Source organism: Heterodontus francisci, chromosome 6, assembly GCF_036365525.1.
Source record: "Heterodontus francisci isolate sHetFra1 chromosome 6, sHetFra1.hap1, whole genome shotgun sequence".
NCBI classification, from domain to species: Eukaryota; Metazoa; Chordata; class Chondrichthyes; order Heterodontiformes; family Heterodontidae; genus Heterodontus; species Heterodontus francisci.
Window position 1 is genome coordinate 25,894,606 of NC_090376.1, and position 25,634 is coordinate 25,920,239.

The 25,634-nt window shown below is 45.7% G+C and overlaps 1 protein-coding gene across 3 annotated transcripts in view; it reads right to left on the reverse strand.

The window, feature by feature from the left end:
- LOC137371193 (CRACD-like protein) overlaps positions 1-25,634 on the reverse strand; it is a 250,581-nt gene that overhangs the window by 187,555 nt on the left and 37,392 nt on the right. Inside the window, exon 1 of one of the 3 annotated variants that reach the window (XM_068033334.1) lies at positions 8,922-9,115. The exons of the other annotated variants lie outside the window; for them this stretch is intronic. The gene's annotated coding sequence lies outside the window, so the exon portion shown is untranslated. Of the gene's footprint in view, positions 1-8,921; positions 9,116-25,634 lie in introns of those variants that run through there. 3 annotated transcript variants of the gene reach the window in all.

Sequence of the window (25,634 nt, forward strand, 5' to 3'; positions counted from 1 at the left end):
GGTGCATTTGCACGTACTGGAAGCTACATTTATTAATACACAGGGCCCTGTTCTTTGCAGACAGCATTGCACCTGTTGTAGCTAAACAAAATAAGTGACAGCCATTTGCTGGTTCATTCCTCAGGGCAATGCCTTGACCAATCAGAATCAAGCTGCCTGGTTTAAATTTCAAACAAAGCTTGGCAGTTAACGGTCAGTCACCGTAAACTGATGCATTCTCCATGGCAACGCCTTTACCAATTGGAGTTCACTTGCCAACCATTCAGCACTCTCTTTTCAAGCAGTATAAGTTGTTGTTTTCCCTTACATTGGTAGGCAGCAGTTGCGGGTTACAAGTCCAGCTCAATTGGCGTAGAGATTGGGCGCCATGGGTTGCCTTTGTCGGTTGGAGAGGTCATCGCACCTCACTGGACAGCTACCGCCCGCCTCAAACCAGGCAGCCCCCGGTCAATAAGGTTCTGTCCCGCCACAGTCCACCTGCTTCAATGGGTGCTTGGAGCTTAGGGTCATTGCCCGAAAAGTGGACTGCAACACCACACCAAACAGAACTAAAAAAGGAAAGAAGGTACCAGCACTTCGTTTTGCAAGCTGGAACGTCAGAACTATGTGTCCTAGCCTGTCGGAAGACCTTACGCAAATCAACGATTCTCGGAAGACCGCCATCATTAACAACGAGCTCAGTAGACTCAATGTAGACATTGCAGCACTTCAGGAGACACGCCTCCCTGCGAGTGGATCTCTAACAGAGCAAGACTACACCTTCTTCTGGCAGGGTAGGGATCCTGAAGAACCAAAACAGCATGGAGTGGGCTTCGCCATCAGAAACTCCTTGCTCAGCATGATAGAGCCTCCCTCAAATGGCTCGGAACGCATACTGTCCATCCGACTGCTCACCGCCTCTGGTCCAGTACACCTACTCAGCATCGATGCTCCAACACTCTGCTCCCCACCTGAAGTTAAAGACCAGTTCTACGAGGAACTCCATAATATCATTAGTAGCATCCCCAACACCGAACACCTGTTCCTGCTGGGGGAATTTAGAACAAAGAACAGTACAGCACAGGAACAGGCCATTCGGCCCTCCAAGCCTGCGCCGATCTTGATGCCTGCCTAAACTAACACCTTCTGCACTTCCGGGGCCCATATCCCTCTATTCCCTTCCTATTCATGTATTTGTCAAGATGTCTCTTAAACGTCGCTATCGTATCTGCTTCCACCACCTCCCCTGGCAGCAAGTTCCAGGCACTCACCACCCTCTGTGTAAAAAACTTGCCTCGCACATCCCCTCTAAACTTTGCCCCTCGCACCTTAAACCTATGTCCCCCAGTAACTAACTCTTCCACCCTGGGAAAAAGCTTCTGACTATCCACTCTGTCCATGCCGCTCATAACTTTGTAAACCTCTATCATGTCACCCCTCCACCTCCGTCGTTCCAGTGAAAATAATCCGAGTTTTTCCAACCTCTCCTCATAGCTAATGCCCTCCAGACCAGGCAACATCCTGGTAAACCTCCTCTGTAACCTCTCCAAAGCCTCCACGTCCTTCTGGTAGTGTGGCGACCAGAATTGCACGCAATATTCTAAGTGTGGCCTAACTAAGGTTCTGTACAGCTGCAACATGACTTGCCAATTTTTATACTCTATGCCCCGACCGATGAAGGCAAGCATGCCGTATGCCTTCTTGACTACCTCATCCACCTGTGTTGCCACTTTCAGTGACCTGTGGACCTATATGCCCAGATCTCTCTGCCTGTCAATACTCCTAAGGGATCTGCCATTTACTGTATACCTCCCACCTGCATTAGACCTTCCAAAATGCATTACCTCACATTTGTCCAGATTAAACTCCATCTGCCATTTTTAATGCCAGGGTTGGGGCTGACCATGAAACATGGCCCTCCTGCCTTGGGCACTATGGTGTTGGAAGGATGAATGAGAATGGACAGAGACTGCTTGCGTTGTGTACCTATCATAACCCCTGCATCACCAACTCGTTCTTTCACACTAAACCCTGTCACCAAGTTTCATGGAGGCACCCAAGATCGCGTCGTTGGCACCAGCTGGACCTCATCGTCACAAGGCGAGCCTCCTTAAACAGTGTTCAAGTCACACGCAGCTTCCACAGTGCGGACTGTGACACCAACCACTCCCTGGTGTGCAGCAAGGTTAGACTCAAACCAAAGAAGCTGCATCACTCCAAGCAGAAGGGCCACCCGCACATCAACATGAGCAGAATTTCTTATCCACAGCTGTTACAAAAATTTCTAAATTCACATGTAAAAGCCCTTCAAAACACTCTCACAGAGGATGCTGAGACCAAGTGGGCCCACATCAGAGACGCCATCTCTGACTCAGCAATGACCACCTATGGCAAACGCATGAAGAGAAATGCAGACTGGTTTCAATCTCATTTTGAAGAGCTGGAACCTGTCACAGCCGCTAAGCGCATTGCACTGTTGAACTACAAGAAAGCCCCCAGCGAGTTAACATCCGTCGCACTTAAAGCAGCCAGAAGCATTGCACAAAGAACAGCCAGGCGCTGCTCAAATGACTACTGGCAACACCTATGCAGTCATATTCAGCTGGCCTCAGATACCGGAAACATCAGAGGAATGTATGATGGCATTACGAGAGCTTTTGGGCCAACCATCAAGAAGATCGCCCCCCTCAAATCTAAATCAGGGGACACTATCACTGACCAACGCAAACAAATGGACCGCTGGGTTGAGCACCACCTAGAACTGTACTCCAGGGAGAATGGTGTCACTGAGACCACCCTCAATGCAGCCCAGCCTCTACCAGTCATGGATGAGCTGGACGTACAGCCAACAAAATCGGAACTCAGTGATGCCATTGATTCTCTAGCCAGCGGAAAAGCCCCTGGGAAGGATGGAATTACCCCTGAAATAATCAAGAGTGCCAAGCCTGCTATACTCTCAGCACTCCATGAACTGCTTTGCCTGTGCTGGGACGAGGGAGCAGTACCTCAGGACATGTGCGATGCCAATATCATCACCCTCTATAAAAACAAAGGTGACCGCAACGACGACCGTGGAGACTGCAACAACGACCGTGGAATCTCCCTGCTCAGCATAGTGGGGAAAGTCTTTGCTCGAGTCGCTTTAAACAGGCTCCAGAAGCTGGCCGAGTGCGTATACCCTGAGGCACAGTGTGGCTTTCATGCAGAGAGATCAACCATTGACATGCTGTTCTCCCTTCGTCAGATACAGCAGAAATGCCGCGAACAACAGATGCCCCTCTACGTTGCTTTCATTGATCTCACCAAAGCCTTTGACCTAGTCAGCAGATGTGGTCTCTTCAGACTACTAGAAAAGATCGGATGTCCACCAAAGCTACTAAGTATCATCACCTCATTCCATGATATGAAAGGCACAATTCAGCATAGCGGCTCCTTATCAGACCTCTTTCCTATCCTGAGTGGCGTGAAACAGGGCTGTGTTCTCGCACCTACACTGTTTGGGATTTTCTTCTTCCCTGCTGCTCTCACATGCGTTCAAGTCTTCAGAAGAAGGAATTTTCCTTCACACAAGATCAGGGGGCAGGTTGTTCAACCTTGCCCGTCTAAGAGCGAAGACCAAAGTACGGAAAGTCCTCATCAGGGAACTCCTCTTTGCTGACGATGCTGCTTTGCAGACACTCTTCAGTGTGAGATGTTAAAGCAGCATCGTCAGGTTTGCGGCTGCCTGCAACGAATTTGGCCTAACCATCAGCCTTAAGAAAATGAACATCATGGGACAGGACATCAGAAATGCTCCATCCATCAATATTGGCGACCACGCTCTGGAAGTGGTTCAAGAGTTCACCTACCTAGGCTCAACTATCACCAGTAACCTGTCTCTCGATGCAGAAATCAACAAGCGCATGGGAAAGGCTTCCACTGCTATGTCCCGACTGGCCAAGAGAGTGTGGGAAAATGACGCACTGACACAGAACACAAAAGTCCGAGTGTATCAAACCTGTGTCCTCAGTACCTTGCTCTATGGCAGCGAGGCCTAGACAACTTATGTCAGCCAAGAGCGACGTCTCAATTCATTCCATCTTCGCTGCCTCCGGAGAATCCTTGGCATCAGGTGGCAGGACCGTATCTCCAACACAGAAGTCCTCGAGGTGGCCAACATCCCCAGCTTATACACACTACTGAGTCAGCGGCGCTTGAGATGGCTTGGCCATGTGAGCCTCATGGAAGATGGCAGGATCCCCAAAGACACATTGTACAGTGAGCTCGCCACTGGTATCAGACCCACCGGCCGTCCATGTCTCCGCTTTAAAGACGTCTGCAAACGTGACATGAAGTCCTGTGACATTGATCACAAGTCGTGGGAGTCAGTCGCCAGAGCTGGTGGGCAGCCATAAAGGCGGGGCTAAAGTGTGGCGAGTTGAAGAGACTTAGCAGTTGGCAGGAAAAAAGACAGAAGCACAAGGGGAGAGCCAACTGTGCAACAGCCCCGACAAACAATTTCTACTGCAGCACCTGTGGAAGAGCCTGTCACTCCAATATTGGCCTTTTGTAGCCACTCCAGGCGCTGCTCCACAAACCACTGACCACCTCCAGGCGCTTACCCATTGTCTCTCGAGACAAGGAGGCCAAAGAGAAGAGAGAAGAGGTTATTCTTGCGATTGTCCTGATGAATGCAAGACAAAAAGCTTCGACACCATGTCTCTATTTTCAGCAATACTCAAGTCTGTACTACTAAACAACTATTTAAATACTCTGTTTTTTCTACAAAAGTGGATAGGTACATACTTATTCACTTGATATTCCATCTGCCATGTTCTTGCCCATTCACTTAGCCTGTCAAAGTCCCCTTGAAGCCTCCTTGCATCCTCCTCACAACTTCCATTCCCACCTAGTTTTTTTATCAAATTTGGAAATATTGCATTTGGTCCCCACATCCAAATCATTTATATCGATTATGAATTGCTGTGGCCCCAGCACTGATCCTTGTGGTAACACACTAGTAACAGCCAGCCATCCTGAGAATGACCCGTTTACTCCTCCTCTGTTTTCTGTCTGTTGACTAATTCTCAATCCATACTAGTATATTACCCCCAATCCCATGTGCTCTAATTTTGTTTACTAACCTCTTGTGTGGGACCTTATCAAAAGCCTTCTGAGAATCCAAATACACTACATTCACTGGTTCTCCCTTATCTATGCTACAAGTAACATCCTCAAAACCTCCAACAGGTTTGTCAAACATCATCTCCCTTTCATAAATCCATGTTGACTCTGCCCAATCCTACCATTATTTCTTAAGTACCTAGTTATCATATCCTTTAATAGATTGTAAAATTTTCCCTACTACTGATGTCAAACTAACAGGTCTGCAATTACCGGTTTTCTCTCTCCCTCCTTTCTTAAATAGGGGAAAGGAGGTTTCAGCAGTGCCAGAACATTTCCACCAAACTAGTGGCATGAACTCAGGCCAAAAACATCGATGCCGTAGCAAAACTCAAGCTGTTGACTACTATATTGAGAGGTCATCTCATGACCCAATGGAAGGAAGGATGGATAGGGCCACCTAAAGCCCAAGCAGCTCCTATGGAAACCTTGCAAACTTCCACTTACTCCTTCCACTGGGAATCAGTTAGGAGAGTTGGCTTAATATGGATGGAAGTGTGGGGATACGTTTTTTTGCAACAATTAACAGAATAAATGTAGACAAGAGACTTTCTTAAAAGGGAAGCTCAGGCACTTAACTAAATGTATTCAAGGCTCTGCCTGTTTGCCAGCGATTCTACACGGATGTCCTCTTGGCCATTATCTGCATCTTTCTCTGATCTTGATTCAGAGTCATCCTCCTCATCCATCTGCAAAGTTATGGGGCATGTGGTAAAAAAAACAATGACTTTGGAGATCCTGACATTCCAGGAATGATTGTTGAGGCATCTGAAGTGCTGCCTTAAATTCCTCATGGTATGTTACTTGGTAATAATCTTGGTAGCCACATGGGTATTATTGTATCTGTGCCCAGCTGGTGTCTGTGGCTGGCACAAGGGGAGTCAGTAACCATGATTAACAACTGTAATCTTGGTCCATTAAGTAAGCTATTCCTGCAATCTGCTTTTATCTTCAAGTAAGGGTGGCACAGGTGACCGATCGCCTTAGAGTGAATTGGGATTGCTGTCTGGGAATGAGCATTGATCAACATGGTCCAGCATTGGTCATCACTGAGCAGCTGGATGTGGGCAGGGTTGTGCTCCTTTTAGTTTATTGAGCCAAATAAGGTGTGTTTAGGGGACGTGAATGGCTACCTGGGAAATATCAATGTCCTTCTGCACTTTGGGGAATCCATCAATGCAATGGAATTGTACAGCCTAGTCAGGCTGCTGTTCAATGGGAAGGGTGATGAAGCTTGCCCTGGCAATGCATCAGTATCATTTTCTCTACATTTACATATCACAAATTGGCTTATATGCAGTTATCCTTTCTGGTGCTCTGGGAAATGCCAGAGGTATTAAAAATTGATGAAGGCATTTTGCTCTACAGCCACAAGCAGTGTCAACCCTGAGGTTGAAGTAATCTTCAGGTCTGTTTTCAGCTCTGTAATTGTCCTCCTACAGAGCCAGTGCCTGTGACAACAGTTCTTTGATATTAGCAGGTAACTGTACCTGGGGCAACAGTGACAAATCTTGCGTGATGTGGGGGCGGTATTCTCAGGACGTAGGCATCACTGGCATTTATTGCCCATCCTCCATGAGTTTCCTAATAAAACTGAACAGCTTGCTATGCTACTTCAGAGAACAGTTAAGAGTTGGTGTGGGACTCGAGACACATAAAAGGAAGAACAGCAGGTTTCCTTCTTGATAGGACATTAGTAAACCAGCTGGCTTTTTGTCGCAATCTGCTAACTTCATGGTCACTTTTTAACCGGATACTAGCTTCTTAGTTTCAACTTTGTTGTAAACTAAATTCAAATTTTCAAACTGCCATTGTAAGATTTTAACTCATTCTCTGCATTATTACTCGAAGGGCAGGATTTTCCTTCCAGGGGCGGGAAACAAACGTCAGGACTGGAGGGAAGCAGTCACTGGCCCCGGTTTTGATGGGTGGCTTGGAGACGGGTTTGGTGGCCAATTAGTGACTACGGTGGCAGGAACGCAGGCAGGATTGTCCACGTGTTGGCCTGATTTAAGCAGACCACAGTAGCCATTACAATGCAACCGGGGCACCATGGTGTTCTGCATCTTCCTCCTCCTCTTCCACATCCTGCCCCTTCTCTTCTTCCGATTAGCTGTGTCCTTCCAGGGCCTCACCCTCTTCAAGGTCCACACCTCTCTGGAGGATCATGTTATGGAGAATGCAGCAGACCACCACCATGCACGAGACCCTTGAACGAGTGTACTGCAGGGCGCCACCCGACCGGTCCAGGCACCGGAATCACATCTTTAGAAGCCTGATGGCCTGCTCAATGGTTGTCCTAGTGAGCAGATGGCTTCGGTTGTAGTGCCTCTGTCTCAGGATCTCATGGAAGGGCGAGTAGCCATCTCTTCAAGGAATATCCTTTGTCCCTTAGAATCCATCCATGAAGTTTGGATGGTGGCATGAAGACCTGCGAGAGCCTGGACTGTAGAGGATGGCGTCATAGCAGCTGCCAGGAAAGCAAGCGCACGCATGCATGCAGGAAGCTCTTGCTGTGATCGCAGACCAGCTGAATGTTGAGGGATTGGAAGCCCTTCCTGTTGATGAATCTGATTGGCTGGTCATTGGGTGCAATCGATTACACCCTGCACCAGAGCGAAACTCACTGCCCTCTGTCCAGCTCTGGCAAATAGGGTATCGGTGACCTGCGAGATTCAGTGCTGTGCAGCCGTTTGTGTGATGCCAACAAGGTCCACAGCTGATACTTGGAAGGAGCCAGAAGAGAAGTTCAAGGCTGCACTGACTTTGACGGCTACTGGAGGGCATGGCCAGCAGTGCTGTGAGGTGCAAGATCTTTGGCAATGGGGGCACAGATCTCTGTGACCATCTGCTTATAGAGTTGCAGTCTCCTGCAGCACTGGCTCTTGATCATCTCAAGGTAGCTCCTTCTTTGCCAGCAAATCCTATACTAAGAGTATGTCCTCTGTGTCCTTCCTTCCCCTCTCCTCTGCACTCCTGATGCCCAAGCTCTGCCCTTCCTGAGGAGGATGTTGTTTCTCATTGCCACTGAACCCAAAATCTGAGGGTTGTGCCATTGCCAGTTGCTGCCTTCTTTGGACTCAAGTGGCCTCCCAATTGTGTTTGGCAGCCTTGCCCTCTCCTCTTATGGCTCTGTGATGCCAGCAGGGTGATGACCCCCTGAGCTGCCAAAGTGCTTACTGACCACTCTCCCCGAAACATGCACTGACCCAACGGCACCCATGTGTCAATGGCCAAGACTCCCTCTTCACCGTTCACGGGGCCGGCCGTGACTGGCTCTCCACTCTGCCTCCATTCAGCTGGTCTGCCCCAGACAGCATATGCACCCCTGTTAAAATCTAAAAATGCCCCTTAATGAGCTCTTTCAACAACCTTAATTGCCGTGGTTAATGGATTGGGTAGGATCTTGGGGCTGCCCTACCCCCACTCCGGTGAAAGTCGCAAGCGCTGGAACAGTGTTGGGAAACTGGCAGGCTGACTGCTCCAGTATTTTCATTACTTGCCCACTTCCTTTCCCATCCAGGCGGGACCTGAAAATTCAACCCTAAATCTCTGGATTACTAGTCCAGCAACATTTCCACTATATTAGCATATTCTCTGGTGCAATCTAACCTCCCTGGCATCATTTTCCTTTTGGTTTCCTTTTTCTTTTGTATTCAATTTAGTCAGAAGGGAGCACCGGATGCAATCCTCATAGCTTTGAACTCAATTGCAGTTCAACAGTTTGATAACAATCTACTTTAAGAAAGCCTTTGCAGCCAGGCCAGAATATAACTTACCTTTAATCACAGAATCATATAATCTTACAGTATAGAATCAGCCCATTAGATCCATTGAGTTTCTGCTAATCTTTATCTCCACGAGAGCCACCTTGGTTAAAACCCACTGAGCTGCTTGCTCTCTGTACCCTTCTATATGCCTCTGTTACAAGCAGTTCCCGTTCAAAAGAATTTCGGGCTCTGCTTCAACAACAGTTTGTGGCAGAAATTCCATGTTCTAACCATCCCATGTCAGGAAATTATTTTCTAACCCCTTCAATTATTTTTAACGTCTGGTATCAAAGGGCATGTTACTCCCACAGCTGGTGTACGAAGTAAACATTGCGATTTCGCACATTTGCCAACTGAGCATTCATTTGCATAGTTCTCAAAGGTGGAATAAGGCTGTTGCACAGAAGTTGCATCAGAAAAGATCGCTGTTAAAAAAAAAAACAAACAGTTTCGGATGTGGATAAACAACTCAGCAGAGGAGGAGGCTCCACAATCATCCCCATCCTCAACGATGGGGGAGCCCAGCACATCAGTGCAAAAGGCAAGGCTGAAGCGTTTGCATCCATCTCCAGCCAGAAGTGCTGAGTGGATGATCCATCTCGGCCTCGTCCTTAAGTCCACAGCATCACAGATGCCAGACGTCAGCAAATTCAATTCACTCCACGTGATATCAAAAAACGGCTGAAGGCATTGGGTACTGCAAAAAGCTATGGGTCCTGACAACATCCTGGCTGTGGTACTGATTTGTGCTGCAGAACTAGCTATGACTCTAGCCAAGCTGTTCCAGTACAGCTACAATTTTTTTTTTTTTTAATTCATTTATGGGATGTGGGCATCACTGGCCAGGCCAGCATTTATTGCCCATCCCCAATTGCCCTTGAGAAGGTGGTGGTGAGCTGCCTTCTTGAACCACTGCAGTCCATGTGAGGTAGGTACACCCACAGTGCTGTTAGGAAGGGAGTTCCAGGATTTTGACCCAGCGACAGTAAAGGAACGACGATATAGTTCCAAGTCAGAATGGTGTGCGACTTGAATGGAAACTTGCAGATGGTGATGTTCCCATGCATCTGCTGCTCTTGTCCTTCGAGGTGGTAGAGGTCGTGGGTTTTGAAGGTGCTGTCTAAGGAGCCTTGGTGCTGGCATCTACCTGACAATGTGGAAAATTGTCCAGGTATGCCTGTACACAAAAAGCAGGACAAATCCAATTCGGCCAATTAGCGCCCCATCCGTCTGTTCTCGATCATTAGTGAAGTGATGTAGGTATCATCGACAGTGCTATCAGGCGCCACTTAAACAGCAACAACCTGTTGTGCCTAGGGCGGCACAGTGGCGCAGTAGCGCAGCCTCACAGCTCCAGCGACCCGGGTTCAATTCTGGGTACTGCCTGTGTGGAGTTTGCAAGTTCTCCTTGTGTCTGCGTGGGTTTCCTCCGGGTGCTCCGGTTTCCTCCCACAGGCCAAAGACTTGCTGGTTGATAGGTTAATTGGCCATTATAAATTGCCCCTCGTATAGGTAGGTGGTAGGGAAATATAGGGATAGGTGGGGATGTGGTAGGAATATGGAATTAGTGCAGGATTAGTATAAGTGGGTGGTTGATGGTCGGCACAGACTCGGTGGGCCGAAGGGCCTGTTTCAGTGCTGTATCTCTAAACTAAACTAAAGAACCTGCTTACTGATGCGCAGTTTGGGTTCTGCTAGAACCACTCAACTCCTGACCTCATTATAGCCATTGTCTAAGCATGGACAAAAGAGCTGAACTCAAGAATTGAGGTGAGAGTGATTGCCCTGGATATCAACGCCACATTTGACTGAGTATGGTATCAAGGAGCCCTAGCCAAATTGAAGTCAATGGGACTCGGGGGAAAACTCTCCCTCCTAGTCATACCTAGCATAAAGGAAGATGGTTGTGGTTGTTGGAGGCCGATCATGCCAATCATTGCAGTCCCAGGACATTGCTGCAAGAGTTCCTCAGGGTCGTGTCTTACACCCAATCATTGTCAGCAGTTTCATCAATGACCTGCCGTCCATCAAAAAGGTCAGAAGTGGAGATGTTCGCTGATGATTGTACAATCTTCAGTACATTCGCAACTCCTCAGATACTGAAGCAGTCCGTGTCCATATGCAGCAATACCTGGACAACATTCAGGCTTGGGCTGATGTGTGGCGTGAATGCTACTTGTCACTTAAGTGCAAGGCAATGACCATCTCAAACAAGAGAGAATCTAACCATCTCCCCTTGATCTTCACTGGCATTACCATTGCTGAATCACCCGTTACCAACATCCTGAGGGTTACTATTGACCAGAAACTGAACTGGACCAGCCACATAAATATTGCGGCTACAAGAGCTGGTCAAAAGCTGGGAATTCTGCAGCGTGTAACTCATCTCCTGTCTCCCCAAAGCCTGTCCACTATCTACAAGGCACAAATCAAGTGTGTTGGAATATTCTCCACTTGGCTGGACGAGTGCAGCTTCAAGAACACTCAGGAAGCTCCACATCTTCCAGGACAAAGCAGCCACTTAATCAGCGCCCCATCCAGCACCTTAAACATTCACTCCCTCCACCACTGGTGCATTGGCGCAAGATGCACTGCAGCAACTCACCACGCCTCCTAAACCCGCAACCTTTTCCACCTAGAAGGACAAGGGCAGCAGATGCATGGGAACATCAAGACCTGCAAGTTCCCCTCCAAGCCACACACCATCCTGACTTAGAACTATATCACCGGTCTTTCACTGTCACTGGATCAAAATCCTGGAACTCCCTTCTTAACAGCACTGTGGGGGTACCTGCACCAGGTGGACTGCAGCAGTTCAAGGCAGCTCACCACCACCACCTCAAGGGCAATTAGGGATGGGCAATAAATGCTGGCCTTGCCAGTGACACTCACATCCCCTGAAATGAAGAAAATATATATTGAAGGGGCCCAGGGGATTCATTTGTACCCCAAATTCTGAACCCTGGTTTCCCTTCTATAACAAAGGATCTCTTAATAGGAACATAGAACATGGGAACATAGTACCAGGAGTAGGGCTTTCAGCCTGCTCCATCATTCAATTAGATCATGGCTGATGATCCACCTCAACACCACTTTCCTGTGTTATTCCCAAACCCCTTGATGTCATTAGTATCTGGATATATATGGTGATTGCAATTTTTCCCTTTGTGTTTTCAAGCAAAATATGATTTGTGAACTGGCCTCGTAACTACAGACACTATTATTGTGCAAATACATAATGACTTCACAGAATGATCGAAGTTTAATCGCACAGAAGGAGGCCATTTGTCCACAACCAGATCACCCATGATCTGATCAAATGGCGGAGCAGGCTCGAAGGGCCAAAGGGCCTACTCCTGCTCCTAAATCCAATGTTCCTATCTGTCTATGCTCCTTGTTACATCATTCTACAGTTAATCCCTTGCTCTCTCCCTGTGGCCCTAGAGTCAGAGTCAATAATGGCACAGAAGGAGGCCATTCAGTCTATCGAGTCCATGCTAGCTTCCTCTGCTGAAAATACTTATCCAATTTTCCTGATGGTAAAACATTTCGTACTCCAAGACAAAAGGAAAATACTGCAGATGCTGGAAATTTAATGCAAGGTCATTGACCTGAAATGTTAACTTTGTTTCTGACTCCATAGATGCTGCCTGACTGTTTCCAGCATTTTCTGCTTTTATTTCATGCCCTAACAGCTCATGCCCATTTCATGCTCATCTCTGTGTAAATAAATTTCTCCCAACACCTCTCCTCATTCTCAGTGACAATTTTAAATTGATACTCCTTGACACTGGCTGAATGCTTTGAGTTAATGACTATTAATTTACTCCAGACAAGAATTGTACATAGGTATTTTACATTGTTCAAACTTAGTAAACCTGCTGTGCTACAAATCATCTGGTAACAATGGCTTCAAGGCATGCCGCTGTGCATAAAAATAGGCATTTATTCTGTCACTAACACAAAAGTCTCATTGGCTTAGCCCACCCAGTTAATAAACAATAGGGTTTACTTCCATCTGTGCAATATGTTAAGCAGACTGTAACTAACCTCAATGTTGATCAGGCACCAGCTTACCAAAACAGATGAAGGAACAGTGAGCACTGTAAGAACGAATTTCTGCGGTGCTTCTCCTGATCATGCTTATAATTTTGGTGGAAGATTGGCAGAAACACTGCGCTACTATACACTGTGCAGTTGAAATTAAACCCTTTTGTTGTTTATTAACTGAGCTAAGCCTATTATACTTTTGTATTAATATTATGACCAAGTGAGAAAGGTGTCCAGGGGCCTTTTATTGTCTTTACCTGGTCTTAATGTAACAGGGTTTAATTTTAAAGACACTGTGTTTTGAGCTCCCCCTTTGTGAATCCTTGTTCACAGCTTTACAATTATAAGGCAAAAAAAAAAATTCACACACGTTTTCTGAGGATTAAAGAAGATGAAATTTTATTAAAACTTAAACTTAAACTCTAATACGGTTAATGTCTACGGATATACAAAACGCCCATGCTAGCATGCACACGTGATACACATATGCAAGTAGGGACAGAAAAGAGGAAAATATAGTAGAGAGGGATTTGAGGCACTATCAGAAGAGTTTCTGGTTTACTGTGCTTCGAGCTCACTTGATTGTAGGTAGTCTTGCTGTTCGTCGGGGCCCAGTGTTCTTCTTAAACCTTGTTCACGTAGGAGACTTTTCTCTCTTTGAGTTCACGTGTTTTCACAAGATTCAGTTCAGTGGGAAGGAGATGGAGGCAGGCAGGCAGGACTGGAGATGAGGTTCTGTTCCAACTGGGAGCACATGGCTTTGAGTTCAAATACTGTTTTTCCAATTTAAAACTCCCCTAGTTGGCCAGCAAGTAATCACGTGACCGAGTGGTTCGATCAGGTCTCTTCTATGTACTGGGGCAGGGGCAGGTTCCTCATTGTTCCAATGCTGTCTGTTACTATGCAAATTGCTTTCCAGTCAGGGGCTTGCAATTTTAAGTTTTAATGTTCACATGGTGAAATAACGTGTGCCTCAGTTTTGGTAGGTGGGGGCTTGCCTGACAGTTAGTGACAGAATAAATACCCATTTTTAAAAACATGCCAAGAGGACATTGTTACCAGATAATGTGTAGTGCAGCAATGTTTACTGCAGGAGGAATGAAACAGAGCGTTGGTTAGGCCTTTTTATCCCAACAATCTTAAACTATGAAGCGGCCCATTTTCTTTTCTTTCTCCTCAATACTTTACTTTATGGCTTAAACAAACCAGTATTTTGTAGAAATTTGCTTTGAAGTAATCTTTTTTTTAATCTAAATTATAATGAAACACTTCAAAATTAATGAAGATTTCAGAATTTATTTTTCAGCTGTAGGTTCTCTGAAGTCTTATCTATCTTATCTCTGTTTGCACTATGGACTTTGAGCTCATGAACCTGCTCATTAGTCTAAGTCAAGCTTTAACTTACACAATGGCAAGGCTTACCTTGAAATAAATAGGCTGGATGAACCTTTTGTGATAGCTTTATCTCCGCATGGTTCAGTTAAAAATTGCTAGCGTACTATCCAGCTATATAATAGGGTTTTATGTTGTCATAACAGCTTGACAGGAGAAACGGTATTTCCCACAGCTCTATAATCCATGAAGGAGGCGTTTACCTACTGTTGGAATCCTATCTGAATATCATTAGTAACATGCTATTTGTGGTTAATTTTGTAATTGAGCCTTATTGAAACAAAAGTGAATAAATATGGCTAGTTCAAGAAAACTGCTGAGTTCTTAAAAAAACATGCATTTATTTAGCACTTTTCATGATCACAAGACATCTCAAAGTACTTTACAGCCAATGAAGTACTTTTGAAGTGTAGTCACTCTTGTAATGTGGGAAACATGACTGCCAATTTACACACAGCAAGCTCCCACAAACAGCAATGTGGTAACGACCATATCTTCAAGATAACGCCATGGGATCTTTTACATCCACCTAAAATGACAGACAGGGCCTCAGTTTAACATCTCATCTGAAAAACAGCAGCTCCAACAGTGCAGCACACCCTCCATACTGCACTGGGATGTCAGCCTTGATTTCTGTGCTCAAGCCCTGAACCCAGAGACAAGAGTGCTACCACATGAGCCACAGCTGTACAGAAAAGCAAAGTTATTTTTCAAAATAACCTTGAAGAACAATTTCTCCTAATATTGTCCCCTCCTCATCTGAAGTCACTGATTCACACTGGGAAATGATTTCAGAGGCCAGAAACAAGGGATATCAATGGCCTTGCCCAAGTGACTGATCTCCATGTGAGAGTCTACACTAGGCTGGCAGGCTATTTGACCACAGCAGACATCACAGACATGCCAACCCTCACCAAAGTGGAATTTGATTGATATGAACGAAGTGTTGCAGAAAAGGGATGTGACATGTGATATTCACCAAGGATCTGTGCTGGGGCCTCAGCTTTTCACCATATATATTGATGACTTGGATGAAGGAATAGAGAGCTACAATTCCAAGTTTGTAGATGACGCAAAGCACAGTAAATTGTCTATATTAGGTCAGGGCGTTACCGAGGAATGGAGACAGACAGTGAGTGGGCAAAACTATGCAGATGAAGTTCAAGGTAGTGAAATGTAAAGTTATCTACTTTGAATCTGAGAAAGACAAATGGGATTATTTTCTCAAACCCGAGAGACCAGGAGCTGTGGAGGAGCAAAGGATGATGTGCACAGATCACTAAAAGCTCGTGCATAGATATAAACAATAATCAAAAAGGCCAATGGAATGTCAGCCTTTATTTCAAGGGGATTGGAATGCAAAAGGGAGCAAGTAACAGAGTCATAGCAGCACAGAATGAGGCCATTAGGCCCATCAAACCCATGCCAGCTGTCTGCAGAACAATCCAATCATCCAATCAGTTGTATTCCCCTGCGTTATCCCCGTAGCCCTGCGAGTTTATTTCCATCAACTTCCTTTTGAAATCATTGATCGCCTCTGCTTCCATCAGCCTCATAGGCAGTGAGTTCCAGGTCATTACCACTCTGTGTAAAAAGTTCTTCCTCACATCCCTCCGACATCTCTTACCCAAAACCTTAAATCTGTGTCCCCTAGTCCTTGTATCATCAGCAAATGGGAACAGCTTTTCTTTGTACATCTTATCTAAACCTGTCCTCGTCTTGTACACCTCGATCAAATCTCCCCTCAGTCTCCTTTGCTCCAAGGAGAACAATCTCAGCTTCTCCAACCTAATCTTGTAGCTAAAATGCCTCATCCCTGGAACCATTCTGGTAAATCTCCTCTGCACTCTGTCAAGGACCCTCACATCCTTCCTAAAGCGTGATGACCAGAGCTGGACACAATACTCTAGTTGGGACCTAACCAGAGGTTTATAAGGGTTAGGCATAGCTTCCCTGCCTTTGTACTCAATACTTCTAATTATGAAGCCCAAGATTCCATATGCTTGGCTAACTATTCTCTGAATTTGTCCTGCCACCTTCAACGATCTATGCACATAAACCACTGAGTCTGTTTGTCCCCGTTATCTCTTTAGAACTGTGCCATTCAGTCGATATTGCCTCTCGCTATCCCTTCTGCCAAAATACATCACCTCATACTTTTTTGTATCAAATTCCATCTGTCACTTGTCTGTCCATTCTACCTATCTGTGTCCTGTTATGGTTGATTGACATCATCCTCACTGTCTGCCATACCTCCAACTTTAGCATCATCAGCAAATTTTACTCTGTATTCCAATATCCAAGTTATTTATACATATCCAAAAATCAGCAGTCCTAGCACTGAACCTTGGGGAATACCACTGTCTACCACCCTCCAGTCTGAAAAACATCCATTTACTACGACTCACTGTTTGGTCCTTAAACCAATTTTTTACCCAAACTGACACTGACCCTCCTATGCCATGAGCCTCAATTTTGTTAACCAGCCAAAGTGGTACTTTGTCAAACACTTTCTTAAAATCCATATAGTCAACATCCATTGCTTTTCCTTCATCAACCTTCTGTTACTTCATCAAAAAAGTCAATTAGATTAGTCAAGCACAATCTGCCTTTTACAAATCCGTGCTGTCACTCCTTAATTAACTCAAATCTCTCCAAGTGCCTGTTGATTTTTTTTCCCCTGATTATTGTTTCTAAAACCCTCCCCACCACTGATGTTAAACTGACCGGCCTGTAGTTACTAGGAATGTTCTACATATGAACATACGAATTAGGAGCAGGAGTAGGCCACTCGAGCCTGCTCCCCCATTTAACAAGATCAGGCTACTCCCAATAACTTTTCACCTCCTTGCTTATCAAGAATCTATCTACCGCTGCCTTAAAAATATTCCAACAAGAAAGAAAAATTCCAAGAGGGAGGACCTACCAACTGTGATTAACTAAAACAGTTAAAGATAGTATCAAACATAAAGAAAAAGCATATAATTGCACATAGATGGGTGGCAGGTCAGAAGACTGGACAGAATATATAAACAGCAAAGAATGACTAAAAGATTAATAAGGAAGGGAAAATTAGAGAAAGCTGGCTAGAAATATAAAAACATATGGTAAGAGTTTCTATAGATATTTAAAAAAGAAAAGTTAACAAAGTGAGCGTTGGTCCTATAGAAAGTGAGTCTGGGGAATTAATAAGGGAAAATAAGGAGATGGCAGATGAATTGAACAGGTATTTTGCATTGGTCTTCACCATAGAGGATACAAGTAACATCCCAGAAATAGCTGTAAATCAGGAAATGGAAGGGATGGAGGAACTCAAGAAAATTACAATCATCAGGGAAGTGGTCCTGAACAAATTGTTGGAGCTGCGGGCTGACAAGTCCCCGGGTCCTGATGGACTTCATCCTAGGCTCTTCAACAAAAAGTGGTCAGTGAGATAGTTGATGCATTAGTTTTAATTTTCCAAAATTCCCTAGATTTGGCAAAGGTTCCATTAGATTGGAAAATAGCAAATGGAACTCCTTTATTCAAAAAGGGAAGGAGACAGAAAGCAGGAAACTACAGGCCAGTTAGCTTAACATCTGTCAGAGTGAAAATCTTAAGAGGTTATTATTAAAGACGTTACAGCAGGGCACTTAGAAAAATTCAAGGTAATCAGACAGAGTCAATATGGCTTTGTGAAAGGGAAATCATATTTAACCAATTTATTGGAGTTCTCTGAAGAAGTAACATGTGCTGAGGATAAAGGGGAACCAGTGGATGTATTGTGTTTCGATTTCCAGAAGGCATTTGATAAGGTGCCACATCAAAGGTTATTGTGGTAAATAAAAACTCATGGTGTAGGGGGTAACATTTAGGCATGGATAGAAGATTGGCTAGCTAACAGGAAACAGACTGTAGGCATAAATGGGTCATTTTCTGGTTGGCAAGATGTAACGAGTGGTGTGCCACAGGGATCAGTGCTGGGGCCTCAACTTTTTACAATTTATATAAATGATTTAGATGAAGGGACTGAAGGTATGATTGCTAAATTTGCTGATGACACAAAGATAGGTTGGAAAGTAACTTGTGAAGAGGACATAAGGGGACTACAAAGGGATATAGATCGGTTAAGTGAGTGGGCAAAGATCTGACAAATGGAGTATAATGTGGCAAAATATGAAATTATCCATTTTGGCAGGAAGAATAAAAAAGCAGCATGTTATCTAAATGGTGAGAGATTGCAGAGCTCTGAGATGCAGAGGGATCTGGGTGTCCTGGTGCATGAATCACAAAAGGTTAGTATGCAGGTTTCTTTTCTTTTCTTTTGGGCCTCCTTATCTCGAGAGACAATGGATACGCGCCTGGAGGTGGTCAGTGGTTTGTGAAGCAGCGCCTGGAGTGGCTATAAAGGCCAATTCTGGAGTAACAGGCTCTTCCACAGGTGCTGCAGAGAAATTTGTTTGTTGGGGCTGTTGCACAGTTGGCTCTCCCCTTGCGCCTCTGTCTTTTTTCCTGCCAACTACTAAGTCTCTTCGACTCGCCACAATTTAGCCCTGTCTTTATGGCTGCCCGCCAGCTCTGGCGAATGCTGGCAACTGACTCCCACGACTTGTGATCAATGTCACACGATTTCATGTCGCGTTTGCAGACGTCTTTATAACGGAGACATGGACGGCCGGTGGGTCTGATACCAGTGGCGAGCTCGCTGTACAATGTGTCTTTGGGGATCCTGCCATCTTCCATGCGGCTCACATGGCCAAGCCATCTCAAGCGCCGCTGACTCAGTAGTGTGTATAAGCTGGGGATGTTGGCCGCTTCAAGGACTTCTGTGTTGGAGATATAGTCCTGCCACCTGATGCCAAGTATTCTCCGAAGGCAGCGAAGATGGAATGCAGGTACAGCACGTAATTAGGAAAGCTATTAGAATGTTATCATTTATTGCGAGGGGAATTGAATACCAAAAGTAGGGAGGTTATGCTTCAGCTACACAGGGCATTGGTAAGACCACATCTGGAGTATTATGTACCGTATTGGTCTCCTTATTTAAGGAAGATGTAAATGCATTGGAAGCAGTTCAGAGAAGGTTTACTAGACTAATACCTGGAATGGGTCGTCTTATGAGGAAAAGTTGGATAGGCGAGGCTTGTATCCACTGGAGCTAAGAAGAATAAGAGGCGACTTGATTGAAACGTATAAGATCTTGATGGGGATTGACAGGATGGATGTGGAAAGGATGTTTTCTCTTGTGGGAGAATCTAGAACTAGTGGTCGCTGTTTAAAAAACAAACAAGGGGTCGCCCATTTAAGACAGAGATGAGGAGAAATTATTTTCTCTGAGAGTTGTGAGTCTTTGCAACTCTCTTTCTCAAAAGGCAGTGGAAGCAGAGTCAATGAATATTTTTAAGGCAGAGGTAGATAGATTCTTGATAAGCAAGGGGGTGAAAGGTTATCGGGGGTAGACGGGAATGGGGAGTTGAGGTGACAATCAGATCAGCCATGATCTTGTTGAATAGTGGAGCAGGCTCGAGGAGCCAAGTGCCTACTCCTGCTCCTAATACGTATGTTCGTATTCAAAGACACTGCTTTCACTGCCTTTTGAGGGACAGAGTTCTGAAGACTCATTAACCTCGGAGATGAAAAAATTCTCCTCATCTCGGTCTTCTTAAATGGGTGACAATTTCAGAGCATGACTGATCATAAGAACTAGGAGCAGGAGTAGGCCATCCGGCCCCTCGAGCCTGCTCCGCCATTCAATAAGATCATGGCTGATCTTTTCGTGGACTCAGATCCACTTACCCGCGCTCTCACCGTATCCCTTAATTCCTTTATTGTTCAAAAAGATATCTACCTTACCTTTAGAAATGTTTACTGAAGAAGCGTCAACTACTTCACTGGGCAAGGAATTCCATAGATTAACAACCCTCTGGGCGAAGAAGTTCCTTCTTAATTCAGTCCTAAATCTGCTCCCTCTAATCTTGAGGCTATGCCCTCTTGTCCTAGCTTCACCTGCCAGTGGAAACATCCTCTCTACTTGTATCTTATCTATTCCCTTCATAATTTTATATGTTTCTATAAGATCCCCCCACCTCATTCTTCTGAATTCCAATGAATATAATCCCAATCTACTCAGTCTCTCCTCATAAGCCAACCCCCTCAACTCCGGAATCAACCTAGTGAACCTCCTCTGCACCCTCTCCAATGCCAGCACATCCTTTCTCAAGTAAGGAGACCAAAACTGTACACAGTACTCCAGGTGCGGCCTCACCAATACCCTATACAGCTGCAACATAACCTCTCTGCTTTTAAACTCAATCCCTTGAGCAATGAAGGACAAAATTCCATTTGCCTTCCTAATTACTTGCTGTACCTGCAGACCAACCTTCTGCGATTCATGCACAAGGACACCCAGGTCCCTCTGCATAGCAGCATGCTGCAACTTTTTACCATTCAAGTAATAATACTTTTTACTGTTACTCCTACCGAAATGAATGACTTCACATTTATTAACATTGTACTCCATCTGCCAGACCTTTGCCCACTCACTCAATGTATCTATGTTCCTCTGCAAAGTTTCACAGTCATCTGCACACTTTGCTCTGCCACTCATCTTAGTGTCATCTGCAAACTTTGACACCCTACACGTGGTCCCCAACTCCAAATCATCTATATAAATTGTAAATAATTGCGGTCCCAACACCGATCCCTGAGGCACACCACTAGTGACTGATTGCCAACCAGAATAGCACTCATTTATCCCCACTCTCTGCTTCCTATTAGTCAACCAATCCTCTATCCATGCTAATACTTTACCCCCAACGCTTATAATCCTTATCTTATGCAGCAGCCTCTTGTGCGGCACCTTGTCGAAGGCCTTTTGGAAATCCAGGTACACCACATCCACTGGGTCCCCATTGCCCACCTTGCTCGTAATGTCATCATAGAATTCCAAAAGATTTGTCAAGCATGACCTGCCCTTCATGAACCCATGCTGCGTCTGCCCAACAGGACAATTTCTATCGAGATGCCCTGCTATTTCTTCCTTGATAATAGACTCAAGCATCTTCCCCACTACAGAGGTTAAGCTAACCGGTCTATAATTCCCCATCTTTTGTCTACCTCCCTTTTTAAACAGTGGTGTCACATCTGCTGTTTTCCAATCAGCTGGGACTACCCCAGAGTCCAGCAAATTTTGGAAAATTACTGCCAGTGCACCTGCTATTTCTCCCGCCATCTCTTTTAGTACCCTGGGATGCATTCCATCAGGGCCAGGAGACTTATCAATCCTTAGCTCCATTAGCTTGCCCAACACTACCTCTTCCGTAATAATGATTGTTTCAAGGTCCTCACCGACGTTCGTCTCTTTGTCAATTACTGGCATGTTATTAATGTCCTCCACCGTGAAGACCGATACAAAATACCTGTTCAATGCCTCGGCCATTTCATCATATCCCATAACTAAATTCCCCTTCTCATCCTCTAAAGGACCAACCTTTACTTTAGCCACTCTTTTTCGTTTTATATATTTATAGAAACTTTTGCTATCTGTCTTTATATTCAGTGCTAGTGTTTTCTCATGTTCTATCTTACTTTTCTTAATAGCTCTTTTTGTGGCTTTCTGTTGACCTTTAAAGTTTTCCCAATCTTCTAGTTTCATGCTATTTTTGGCCACTTTGTATGCCTTCTCTTTCAATTTGATAGCCTCCCTTATCTCCTTAGACACCCATGGCAGATTACCCCTTTTCTTCCAGTCCTTCCTTTTCACTGGAATATACTTTTGCTGAGCACTTTGAAAAATTGCTTTGAAAGTCCTCCACTGCTCGTCAACTGTCCCACCATAAAATCTTTGTTTCCAGTCCACTTTAGCCAAGTCCTCCCTCATTCTATTGTAGTCCCCCTTGTTCAAGCGCAGGACCCTGGTATTGGATTTTATCTTCACACTCTCCATCTGTATTCTAAATTCAACCATACTGTGATCACTCCTTCCAAGAGGATACCTAACTATGAGGTCATTAATTATTCCTGTCTCATTACACAGGACTAGATCTAGGATAGCTTGCTCCCTCGTCGGTTCCATTACATACTGTTCAAGAAAACTATCACGGATACACTCAACGAACTCCTCCTCAAGGCTACCCTGACTGAGCTGGTTCGACCAATCTACATGTAGATTAAAATCCCCCATGATAATTGCCGTACCATTTTTACAGGCATTAGTTATTTCTTTGTTTATTGCCCGCCCCAATGTGATATTATTTGGTGGCCTATAGACTACGCCTATCAATGACTTTTTCTTCTTAGAGTTTCTAATTTCCACCCAAATCGATTCAACCTCATTCTCCATAGAACCTATATCATCTCTCAGCACCGCCCTGATGTCATCCTTGAATATCAGAGCTACACCACCTCCCTTACCTTCCTGTCTGTCCTTCCGAATAGTCTGGTACCCCTGGATATTTATCTCCCTGTCATGACCAACCTATAACCATGTCTCCGTAATGGCTACCAAATCATATTTATTAGCGATGACTTGTGCCGTTAACTCATCAACCTTGTTACAAATGCTACGAGCATTCAGGTAAAGTGCCTTTATGCTAGCTTTCTTACCCTCATGATTTCCAACATCTCTAATAATAACTTCTGAGTTATCCTTCCTTTCTGCTTCTTTCATAGTCTGCCTTGAACTTAAACCCTCCTGCACACATGTTAACCTGCTGCTTACCTTTTTATTTACCATCATACTCCCTGTCGTTTTCCCTTTCCCTTCCCCCCGACTCACTAGTTTAAAGTCCTAGAGACTACCCTATTTATCCATTTTGCTAGAACACTGGTTCCAGATCGGTTCAGGTGGAGACCGTCCCATCGGTACAGATCCCCCCGGTTCCAAAACTGATGCCAATGCCCCATGAAATGGAACTCCTCTTTCCCACACCACTCCCTTAGCCACGTGTTTACTTCCCTAATATTCTTATCCCTAAGCCAATTTGCACGTGGCTCGGGCAGTAATCCGGAGATTATGACCCTCGAGGAACTGTTCCTTAATTTCGTTCCTAGTGCTTCATAATCCCCGAACAGGTCCTCCATCCTAGCCTTGTCTATGTTGTTAGTCCCAACGTGGACCACAACAACTGGATCCTCCCCCTCCCGCTCCAATATCCTTTCAAGCCGGTCAGAGATGTCCTGCACCCTGGCACCGGGCAGGCAACACACCATGCGGGACTCCCGTTCCGACTTGCAAAGGATACTATCTATCCCCCTAATTATAGAATCCCCTATAACTACCACTTGTCTTTTTGCTCCCCCCTCTTGAATGGCCTTCTGCACCATGGTGCCATGGTCAGTTGGCTCATCCTCCCCGCAGCCCTTTTCCTCATCCACACAGGGAGCAAGTATCTCGTACCTGTTGGATAAGGTCAAAGGCTGAGGCTCCTCCACTCCTGGACTCAGGATCCCCCTACCTGCCTCACTTGCAATCACACCCTGTTGTCCCTGATCACTAACTGAACTTGAATTACTTAATCTACCAGGTGTGACTGCCTCCTGAAACAAAACGTCCAGGTAACTCTCCCCCTCCCAGATGTGCCGCAGTGTTTGAAGCTCAGATTCCAGATCATCAACACTGAGCTTTATTTTATTTTATTTTGTAACCAAGGGCCTGTATTAAACATGATTTTCATGTTTTTGCTTTTGGACAGAGCTGTTCATTATTCTGCCATTAACACTCTCTCTGGACAAATGCTTTGTCTTTTAATACAACTCCCTTTGCCTTTGTTCCATTACATCTTTGACATTTAATCTCTCCTGCCCTCTGCTCTATCACACTCCTTCCCTTTAGCTCTTCTTACCCCTCCCTCTTTTCACTTGCTCAAATGCTATTACATTTCGCATCTTTGCCAGTTCTGATGAAGGGTCACAGACCTGAAACATTAGCTCTGCTCGTCTTTCCACAGATGCTGCCAGATCTGCTGAGTGTTTCCAGCACTTTGTTTTTATCTCAATTGATATTTGGGTAATTAAAGTCCCCCAATATCACCACTCTATAGTTTTTGCAGAGAGCATCTGCAGCGCACTGTCGGCAATGCTGCATGCCTTTATTTAAACCACTGCAAAAAAAAAACCCTTAGCAAATGTAATCACCTCTAAGTCTGCCAAATGATGCTTCACCTCCCGAAGGACGTGGATGAGCTTTCTGGACGTCGATGGTGGGCACTGAGGAAATGGCTTATTACCTGCACCAGATTCCACCCCCCCTCCCCCCCCCTTTACCCCCCTTCCACCCCCCCCCACCCCCGTCCCCTTCCCTGCTCCACCCTCTCAGCTCACCCCCTCACAACCCCATCCCAGCCCGCCCCCCCCTCGCACCATCTTCACCCCGCACCCCCTTCCCCTGCACCCCCCCCCACCCCCTCCCTCTACCCCTCCCCCTTGCATCCCCTCCTCCCACCGGCACCATCCTACACCTGTGTAGGGGCCCCAACAACCCCACTGCCTTGTGGGCGTCTCGGGAGAGACCAAGGCTAAGGGAGTAAACCCTAACAGAAAATCCGGAGCGGAACCCCGTAGGCGGTCATGTGTCACCTTTGGCATGTTTCCGGCAGTTCCTGCAGCCATACTGGTGCCAAACGTCGTGTCCTGCACTCCTTTGGACCCCACCAGAAAGGCCGAGAGGGGGGTTTTGACGACTGGGCAACTCTCAACCTCCATAAATTTGCCCAGGCATGCGCCATGGAGAGGTCACTCCATAGTTGCCTCACAGCGACTGAAACAACACGGAAGGCAGCAGTTACGGGTTATAAGTCCAGATAAATTGGCGTAGAAACTGGGCGCCACGGGTTGCCTTTGTCGGTGGGAGAGGTCATTGCACCTCACTGGACAGCTACCGCCCGCCTCAAACCGGGCAGCCCCCGGTCAATAAGGTTCTGTCCCGCCACAGTCTGCCTGCTTCAATGGGTGCTTGGAGCTCAGGGTCATTGCCCGAAAGGTGGACTGATACACCGCACCAAACAACATGAAAAAAGGAAAGAAGGTACCAGCCCTTCGCTTTGCAAGCTGGAACGTCAGAACTATGTGTCCTGGCCTGTCGGAAGACCTTACACAAATCAACGATTCTCGGAAGACCGCCATCATTAACAACGAGCTCAGTAGACTCAATGTGGACATTGCAGCACTTCAGGAGACTCGCCTCCCCGCGAGTGGCTCTCTAGCAGAGAAAGACTACACCTTCTTCTGGCAGGGCAGGGATCCTGAAGAACCAAGACAGCATGGAGTGGGCTTCGCCATCAGAAACTCCTTGCTCAGCATGAT